This window comes from Aedes albopictus, chromosome 2 (assembly GCF_035046485.1).
Source record: "Aedes albopictus strain Foshan chromosome 2, AalbF5, whole genome shotgun sequence".
NCBI lineage: Eukaryota > Metazoa > Arthropoda > Insecta > Diptera > Culicidae > Aedes > Aedes albopictus.
This window is the reverse complement of record NC_085137.1, coordinates 501,100,172-501,111,172: the sequence shown is the minus strand read 5'-3', so window position 1 is coordinate 501,111,172 and position 11,001 is coordinate 501,100,172.

Sequence of the window (11,001 nt, the reverse complement as noted above, 5' to 3'; positions counted from 1 at the left end):
CCCGGAGTTCCTTCTGGAATTCCTCCAAAATTTTCCAAGAACGACCAGGAGTTGTTTCATGGATTTATCCAAGAGTTCCTTCAAAAATTCCTCCTTCTGGGAATTTCAACCGGGATTTCTACCAGTATTTTCCTCCAAAAGTTGCTTCTGGAATTCACTCCGTCCTTTAACGATTTCCACAGAGTTTTCTGGGATTTTTCAAGGAATTTCTTTTAAAATTTCGGAGAAATTCCAAAGTGACTATGTAAATCACCAACGCGATTTTATATGAACAATTTAATTAATATTTATCGAGGGATCTTTCCAGGATTCCTTCAGAAGTTCCCTCTTTGAAGTATCAGAAATCCTCCAGGAATTATTTTTGTGATTCCTTCCAAGATTTCTATAAATTTGGAATGTCTTCAGAAGTACTTTTTCCCGGGATTCCCAGAAGGAATAAGTGAATACTAGATTTGTAGTAATGAGTTGGTTTTTTGTATGGTGAGATGCTAAACTCTCCGTTTCTGCATTGAAACGGCGCAAACTCATGGGTATTATGATTCTTAGCCTAGTTTGATGCTTGCTGCTTGAGCAAAACTTTGGGGAAATATGTTGTTGAAGTTGCATTAAATGAGAATACAACAACACAGTTACCCAAAGTTTTGCTCAAACAGCATCAAATCACACAAGCAGTAATAAACCCTTGCTTTTTTGTTACCATTATTGCAGTTACCATTTTATTGCAGTAACGGAGAATTTAATTTGTCATTATACAAATCAGTATACTACAAATCTGGTACTTCACAGATTGCGTTTTATTCATGGAGATATGTAATCCCAGATAAAAAAAAATGTTGGAGGATGGAGGAGGAACGCTGGAACGCTTTCCCTGGGCAATCCCGAAAGGAGTTCCTAAAATAATTCCAGAATAATTTCTAGGAGGAATCCCTCAAGAGATTCAGGAGGAATCTTGGAGAAAAAAAATCCAGGGTGCAATTCTTAAAGGGATCCCACAATGAAATTCTTGTTTAATTTCCGGAGAAAATACCGTTCATCACTCGCTAACGGAAAGTTCGATTTGGGTCGTCTGTGTTTTAGTCTGTTATGAACGTTTATCGGTTCAAATTTACTTCTCATCTGCAACTTCGCATGTCGCACGAGTCGCAACTTCGATTTGGTGCTGCGACAATAACACTAGTTTACAAAATAAAACGAAAGTCGTGAACTTCTGTCAACGACCAAAATTTTTGAAGCATAATTTAGTGCTGATTTCGAAACCGTGCTTCAAAAAAATTAAAGTAGAACAGTTTTTGAGTTTTAGCTCAATATCGAGTTTTACAAATTTTTAAAATATGGAATTTAATAAAATTCAAATATCTTGCGTTTTGTTTAACCAATTTTAAATCTTTTTCCATAAATTAAAAGCTGAATATAATACCTTTCGATCATTTTAATGCAGATTTTGCGTCAGATTGATGAAATTCAAGATATTGGTGAGTTTTGAGGACGATCTCCTTAAATTTTAGCAAAATTTTCTAAAATTTTTGAAGAAATGTATTTTTTTCAATAAGAAAAAAACAATTTGAAAATTCTTTCTCAACGTTTATTTGACATATCATATGAAAGCAAGTTACAGTAAAAAATTCAGCTCAATCAGAGCATTGACTACGGAGAATGAGGATGTGTGAAATGAGCGACATTGCTTGAAAATAGAACAAAAGTCGATTTCAAATCATCAACCTTGTATGGAAAGTCGAAAAAATTTCTGCTCTACTGTAATTTTTTTCCTTCGCGTTTTCGAACTCAGGGCATGATTCTACACCAAAAACGATCATCAGCTTACCGAGTTCAAAAATGCTGTAAACTAGTGTAATATATGCCAGAAATTGTTCAAGAGAGAATAAAATTTGTTCTAATTTGAGTAGTTGAAAAAAAAAATCGATCTATGTTTAATCGATTATTTCAGAAGAAATGGGCATCCCCACCATGCAATGACAGTTCGACAGAATAAACGTCATTCGGATAGCACGCATGCATTTAGTGTGTAGTAGTACCTCTTCTGACGCATGGTGGCGCCACATTCACTAAAAAGGTGTCGCCAAAAAATCGTAAGAGTGACCTATATTGTTAATATAGTATATTTGAAAATTGCCTCATACTTAATGGCAAATATCCATGTGCCAAACCACATCTAAAGTATATGCAACCAATACCCGATTACGCAGGCAAATTAGCACATGAATAGTATGTGCTCTAAATTGTATGAGTCGCTGCTGTATGGTGCCTCATCAAAAGTATGAGTCGCACTGATGAAAAACATTTGTTAACCCCCATTGCAAAAATCCATGTCCCGGACACATAGAAGAAATGAAGATTTTTTCCCAGTGTATGAGTGAGAGCTTTCGTAATTGTGCGAGAGACAATCGCAGCACTAGCTCTACGGCGCAGGGAGTAATGCGCGGTGCTTGGGACTGTGCTCGTCTCCAAACAGAAAAAATCAATTTATAAATTAATTGAAGAGTTTGTGTTTTCGGCAAAGTTGTTAAGCTTGTCAAGGGCTGGCAAGTGATGGGTCGTTTGATTCGAATCGAAATTTTTCCAATCATGTAGTATCAAGCCGTGCTAAGCACGGAGACAAGCACCGAGAGAGTGCATACGACAGAGCGTGAGAGACAGGAGAGCTCCAGCGCGCGGTAAAGTAAGCGAGCAACACACAACCGATTGCGCGTACTCGTCTCCTTCTAGTTTGTTGTGCTGTCTCGTAGCAGAGTGTGCGGCACGCAAAGAGTTTTGAGTCGCACCCTATCCCTGTTGATGACAATGAATCGAACTCATCGGCGGACTATAAAGTCTTGTACGCACCTGGTAAGAAAAGCACTCCAGAAAAAATCCCTCTAATTACCAAAGGAATTTTGACATCTGATTAGCATGGGAAGAAATGTCACTTTTCCTTGAGGAATATTGACGGTTTTCCCCCTTATCGAACGCGACGATTAGAATCCGTCGCGGATGAAACCGTCGCCAGAGTCGTCGCAGCCAATCAGCAGGCGGGAGTCTGACGTTTCTCCGATCTCACTAACACAAACAGCAGCAGAGGTGGTGCATGATTCGTTGCGATGATTGAGAAATGCCGACTGGAAGTTGGCAGCGCGTTTTGTTATGAAAGCAACATACAATAATTGAACGGAATATTTTTCCGCAAGGAAAAGTGACAGCTCCATTTGATTTGCTCGGCAGGCGTTACGAGCGTTACACAATTTTCATTTCTTTCCAGCTGCGGATCGCTCAAGAAATTTTAACAGTGAAATCATTTCTTGACCATTTCTTGTCCTATCCTTCTCCACAGTACTTTTGAGCTGCGTACTACACTTAATGTGGTAACACACAAGCGACGGCGATCGAAAAAACATGAGGAGAATGAAACAAAGAAAGTTTTCAATGAGTAGTGTTCCTCAAACACGGGTCATGGAGCGGATCGCGTTATCGACATTCTGTCGCAAGAAAAAGTTTTTGCAGTTAAAAATAGAAAAGCGAAATAGTTGTTGTCTGATTTTCAATGCCGTTGTTTGGCATTTTTGGCACACTGTGGAGCGGATCTGGTTGGATGGTTAGAACCTGAGTGTCGCGGACTGACTCAATATGCTCTCTCAGCGGGAGCCAAACATTGAAGATAGAGGTTATGTTAAACCTTGTTGTACCTGTGTGCTTGATTGAAGAGTATTGTTATCTAGGTGCTGCGGATATAATCAAAACTGTTGTCACGATATCTCCATTTGCCGCTATCAATCCGTTGGAAAGCGAGGAGAAGAATAAACATTGTTTTGAGTCCATTTTAGCTAATTTTGTAACAACTATCCTTCCAAATTTCCATCACGAATGGAAAATAATAAACTTTGAACACGACAACAAAATTGGAATAATGGTGGATTGATCATGTTTACCATTTCCGAACAGCGTCGCGACGGCATGTTTGACAACTGCGCTGAGAGAGGTGTTTGCAAGAAAATTTAACGCTCGTGCGTGTTTACAAGCTGTGTGCCGGGAGTGTGTTGGTGTGTGTTGGCTAGCTTGAAAAATAAAACCGTTTCTATCCGCAGCACCTAGGTTAGAACACTTGACTATCACGCCGAGGACCTGGGATCGAATCCCACTCCCGACAAACTCGCAAAATGTGAGTTCTTCCTTCGGAAGGGAAGTAAAACGTGGGTCCCGAGATGAACTAGCCCAGGGCTAAAAATCTCGTTAATACAGATAAAAAAAATAAAATTTGGCACAAAAATATGGGTTTAACACTTTGCATCTCGAGATGAACTAGCCTAGGGCTAAAAATCTCGTTAATACAGATAAAAAAAAACTTTGCATCTACCACGCTTGAGTGCATGTACCACCACCGACCACGAGCGGAACCTCAAAACAAAAGCCCCTGCGGTCGCATGATCCAGTTACTTTCGAACTAAATGCCACTTGCAAAGTATTTTAAAGCGTTGGGCGAGGCATTGGGGAATGAAATCCGGCATTTATAAGCACAAAAAACTCAACTGTAGTGTAGACCTTCTTCCGGCTCTTGTTACGACGGGTGGTGACTTCTGCCTTAACGTTTCCAGCGAGCAGTTGCATCCAGCTAATCACTGCAGGTCACTTGAAAACTTACCTTCCGATGCGGTCAATACCAGTGATCAAGGAAGATGTTCCTCGAATTCGACAGGGTTTCCACTTTTAGAACTATTACCACTTTTAATCACTCGCGACCGACGATTTAATTTGGTCTAGTACGGAGACACCGCGCGAGAAGGAGCAAGTGTATCAATAACACGGTTCTATTCCCGATCCTGCCTCAGATCCGGCAAACTGTTTAAAAAAAAACACCACGAATGTAAACAACGATTCATATAATGATACAAAAGGGGGTGGAAGCTCAGGTAAAATATTATCTCCTGGGCGCCCATTAAAAACACCACCCCCGGCGAAGACTGGCGCTCGAGCCTAGCTATTTAGCACTGTAGTTGGAGGAAATGCCAATGCAGAACCCGTAGCTTCCGGGAAGGTAAGCCCAGCTCCCTGGGTTAGTGGGTTGGTGTCAGGCCCTGCGAGCCAGCCGTAAAAAAGACTAGCACCGGAAAATCAACAAGAGAAGAATGCGAACCGATACCAATGGCGACGACCACAGCGACGAAAAGGGACTTGCGATTGGAAGCTCGGTACGTGGAACTGCAGATCTCTCAACTTCATCGGGAGCACCCGCATACTCGCCGATATACTGAAGGACCGCGGGTTCGGAATCGTAGCGCTGCAGGAGGTGTGTTGGACAGGATCTATGGTGCGAACGTTTAGAGGTAATCATACCATCTACCAGAGTTGCGGCAACACACGTGAGCTGGGAACAGCTTTTATAGTGATGGGCGACATGCAGAGGCGCGTGATCGGTTGGTGGCCGATCGACGAAAGAATGTGCAGGTTGAGGATCAAGGGCCGATTCTTCAACATTAGCATAATAAACGTGCACAGCCCTCACTCCGGAAGCACTGATGATGACAAAGACGCATTTTACGCGCAGCTCGAACGCGAGTACGACCGCTGCCCAAACTACGACGTCAAGATCATCATAGGGGATCTAAACGCTCAGGTAGGCCAGGAGGAGGAATTCAGACCGACGATTGGAAAGTTCAGCGCCCACCAGCTGACGAACGAAAATGGCCTACGCCTCATCGATTTCGCCGCCTCCAAGAACATGGTCATTCGTAGCACCTTCTTCCAGCACAGCCTCCCTTATCGTTACACTTGGAGATCACCACAACAAACGGAATCGCAAATCGACCACGTTCTGATTGATGGACGGCACTTCTCCGACATTATCGACGTCAGGACCTATCGTGGCGCTAATATCGACTCTGATCACTACCTGGTGATGGTTAAACTGCGCCCAAAACTCTCCGTTATTAACAACGTACATTACCGGCGGCCGCCCCGGTACGATCTAGAGCGACTGAAGCAACCGAATGTCGCCACCGCATACGCGCAGAATCTCGAGGCAGCGTTGCCGGACGAGGGTGTGCTCGATGTGGCCCCTCTACAGGACTGCTGGAGTACAATCAAAGCAGCCATCAACAACGCAGCTGAGAGCACTATCGGGTACGTAGAACGGAGTCGACGAAACGATTGGTTCGACGAGGAGTGCAGAGCGGTTCTGGAGGAGAAGGATGCAGCGCGGGCGGTAATGCTGCAGCATGGAATCCGACAGAATGTGGAGCGATACAGACAGAAGCGGAAGCAGCAGACCCGTCTCTTCCGGGAGAAAAAGCGCCGCCTGGAAGAAGCGGAGTGCGAGGAAATGGAACTGCTGTGCCGTTCACAGGAAACACGCAAGTTCTACCAGAAGCTCAACGCATCCCGCAAAGGCTACGTGCCGCAAGCCGAAATCTGCAGGGATAAGGACGGGAGCCTCCTGACGGACAAACGTGAGGTGATCGAAAGGTGGAAGCAGCACTTCGACGAGCACCTGAATGGCGAAGAGAATGTAGGCACGGAGGACCAAGGCAGCGGAGGAAATGACTATGTTGGTGCAGCGGAGGACGGGAACGAACCAACTCCCACGCTGAGGGAAGTTAAGGATGCCATCCACCAGCTCAAAAACAACAAAGCGGCTGGTAAGGACGGTATCGCAGCGGAACTCATCAAGATGGGCCCGGAAAAGTTGGCCACCTGTCTGCACCAGTTAGTAGTCAAGATCTGGGAAACCGAACAGCTACCGGAGGAGTGGAAGGAAGGGATAATCTGTCCCATCCACAAGAAAGGCGACAAGTTAATGTGTGAGAACTTTCGAGCGATCACCATTTTGAATGCCGCCTACAAAGTGCTATCCCAGATCATCTTCCGTCATCTTTCACCTAAGTAAATGAGTTCGTGGGAAGTTACCAAGCCGGTTTCATCGACGGCCGGTCGACAACGGACCAGATCTTCACCGTACGGCAAATCCTCCAGAAATGCCGTGAATATCAGGTCCCAACGCATCACCTGTTCATCGACTTCAAAGCGGCATACGACAGTATCGACCGCACAGAGCTATGGAAAATTATGGACGAGAACAGCTTTCCCGGGAAGCTGACTAGACTGATAAGAGCAACGATGGACGGTGTGCAGAACAGCGTAAGGATTTCGGGTGAACTATCCAGTTCATTTGAATCTCGACGGGGACTACGACAAGGTGATGGACTTTCCTGCCTACTATTCAACATCGCCCTGGAAGGTGTTATGCGACGAGCCGGGCTCAACAGCCGGGGTACGATCTTCACGAAATCAAGCCAATTTGTATGTTTTGCGGATGACATGGATATTATTGCTAGGACATTTGGAACGGTGGCAGAACAGTACACCCGCTTGAAACGTGAAGCAGCAAAGGTCGGACTGGTGGTGAATGCGGCTAAGACAAAGTACATGCTGGTAGGTGGGACTGAGCGAGACAGGACAAGCCTTGGCAGCAATGTTACGATAGACGGGGATACTTTCGAGGTGGTAGAAGAATTCGTCTACCTTGGTTCCTTGCTAACGGCTGACAATAACGTGAGCCGTGAAATACAAAGGCGCATCATCAGTGGAAGTCGTGCCTATTATGGGCTTCAGAAGAAACTGCGGTCAAAAAAGATTCACCCCCGCACCAAATGTACCATGTACAAGACGTTAATAAGACCGGTGGTTCTCTACGGGCACGAGACGTGGACGATGCTCGAGGAGGACATGCAAACACTCGGAGTTTTCGAGCGACGGGTGCTAAGGACGATCTTCGGCGGCGTGCAGCAGAACGGTGTGTGGCGGAGAAGGATGAACCACGAGCTCGTTGCACTTTATGGCGAACCCAGCATCCAGAAGGTAGCCAAAGCCGGAAGGATACGGTGGGCAGGGCATGTTGCAAGAATGCCGGACAACAACCCTGCAAAGTTGGTGTTTGCTAACCATCCGGTTGGTACAAGAAGGCGTGGAGCGCAGAGAGCACGATGGGCGGACCAGGTGGAGCGTGATCTGGCGAGTGTTGGGCGTGACCGACGTTGGAGAGCTGCAGCTGCAAATCGAGTATTATGGCGGCAAATTGTTGATTCAGTATTATCATGAATTTGATGTTAACTAAATAAATGAATGAATGATACAAAAACTTGACAGTGCCCAGCGAATGCTCGCAGGGGTGTATTTTTTCGAGTCAATGAAAAAATATTTCATGAAATATTTCCGTCTTGTTTTAATTATTCACTGTATCATAAAAAATATGATAAAGCGATTATAATATGAATAATATGGCTAAAATTTTGTTCGAGAAAAATGGCAGTTTTGAATGGTAACGATACTTAACAATCCATTCGGTCTATCATTTAAACTCCATAAATGATAACAGCGCAGACAGACGTTCAAGTTTGACTCAGCAGCTTGTGTAAAAAACATGGCCGCCACAAATTGCCAAGTGGCAATCAGCGAACAGATGGCGTTAGCGATGATCATATTCAATCGCTGCCTCATATGTGCGTTGCGACCAACAACTGTCACCACGGTCGTCTTCCAGCCGGATGGCGGGAAAAGACCGCACGTGTTGCACGCTAATAATGTTTCCGCATAATTTGTGCAGAGTAAATGACTTTCATTTGAAGTCTAAAATCTTTTGCACAAATTAGCGCAGGACTCTTGTAAAATATTGTACACATTATTACTTTTATTTTACATAGATTTGCTTGAATGAAACTGCATTTGGATGAACTTCACTCGCATTGGGAAATCTTTGTGAATGTGACGCAAATGTAGGAATGATTTTCACGCTTATTCTGCTCGGCGTGTGACGTGACAAAAGTCGTGTCGCATGTGTCACCCGATTCCCGTAGGCGGATGCGGTGACAAGAGTCGGTGTGAGTGAACACCAATGAACTCTCACCGCATTCCCACAGTCGCTTCAGATCGACAAATGTCGCATTCAAGTGACGTTTGAATGTGAGATTTGTCGTAACCTCGGGAGGTGTCGACAGCTCAACCAGATCGAGTTAAAACATAAATAAATTGACATCGGTAAGTGTTTTTTATAAACTTAGCCCAATTTAGTTATTTTTAGATAATTTCATATGATTTTTTACAGACGGAACGGTGTATCGATCAACCGGATGCCGGCGAACGTGGGTACCAAAAATTCGCTTTGCGTATAGTCATCCCACCATCGCGAAGGACAACTTTACGTTTTAGTCAAACGAAAAACACCGGAACATTTGAGGTGAACTCGGCGTCGTGGTGCACAAACTTCGTACTTGGATTATCGAGAGGAGTAGGCCCGTTCTGCGCCAAGCAGTTTCCAGCATGAACTAAGGGAAGCTCGGATTTCGGCAACAGGTTTAGGAGCAACAGGAAGGATCACATGGACCCATTCCATCCGAAGATATCGATGATCGTGTCGTCAGTTCACAATCGGAGGGAAAGGGTAATGCCGCTGGGGATGATCGAATACCGTGGTTAGGATGACGAAGGAGAGTCCCAGAAATAGCGCGTCCCTATGGAATTTGAAACTTGAGCGCACCAAGAATATCGTTTAAGAAGCATCCGCTTGTGGAAGCTAAGGCTTTTACGAAGCTGGAGAGTATTTAGAAGATGGACCTTAAATGGAAATTAGTCACTCGTGGAGCTGAGTTGATTAGTTTAGTTGTGTAATTGTGACATGTATTTGAGAAGCGCAAAATAAATAATTTAGGATACTTTTGTATTTGTGTAAATACTCCGCAATCGCATTACTAATGTTGGCAATTTTGAATTCATATTTGGAAGTATAATTTAAAAATTAATTTAACTGAAAATTCTCCCAAATATTCTGCTGGTTGGACTTGGACTATTTGGGCAGAGGGACCAATTTTGGACACTTGCTGCTATAACTCATCCAATTTCAAACCAATTGATTTCAATTTTTGTACATGCTAGATACTGTACGTATCTCATCGTGTCCCAAAAATCAAGTCAATTGGTTAAAACCTGACTGAGTTATAGCAGCAAGTGCCCAAAATAGGTCCCCTGCCAAAATGGTCCAAAACCCTATTTGGATTCTTTCAGAAATTTCACTAGCTATTCCATCTTCAAAAATTTCTCTAGGATTTCTTCAAAAATTTCTCAAGGAATGCCTGATTAGATTCTCTAGAAATTTTTGCTGGGATTGCAGAAGAAACACCTTCGAGGATTCCTCCATGAATTTCGCCTGGGATTTCTCCAAGAAGTCCACCTGATGTTCCCCCCTTGGTTCCCCCAGGAGTTTCTCCTGTGATTCCTCCAGGGATTTCTACAAGAATTTCTTCATGCATTCTTCCAGTTATTTCTTCAAGAACACCATATATTGGATGGTGCGAATCCCGATGAAACTCCCTGAAAAATTTCCGGAGGAACTTCTGGAATAATTTCCGGAGGAAGTCCTGGAATAATTTCCGGAGGAACTCCATGAGCAATTACCGGAGGAACTTTTGGAGCAATTACCGGAACTCCTGGAGCGATTGCCGATTGCCCATAGCGCAAATCCCGAAGGAACTCCTGGAGTAATTTCCTTGAGCAATTTTCGTAGGAACGTTTGGAGCAACTACCGGAGGAGCCCTTAGAGCAATTCCCAGAAGAACTCCTGGAGCATTTACCGGAGGATTTTTTGGAGAAATCTCCGAATGATTCCATGAGGAAATTCCGGAGCAACTAACGGAGAAGCTCTTGGAGTAATTCCCGGAGGAACTTCAGAAGAAATTCCCGAAGGGACTCCCGGAGCAATTCCCGGAACTCCTGGAGCAATTTCCAGAAGAACTCCTGGAGTAATTACCGAAGAAAGTCCAGGAACAATTCCGGAGGAACTTCTGGGACAATTTACAAAGTAATCACTGGAGCAACACTCGAAGAAATTCCTGGAGCAACTAACAGAGGAACTCCAAGAGCAATTCTTGGAGGAACTCACGGAGCAACTCCTGGAGCAGTTCCCGGAGGAGCTCATGGAGCAAATCCCGGAGGAACTCCTGGAATAAATTCCCCGGAGGAAATCCT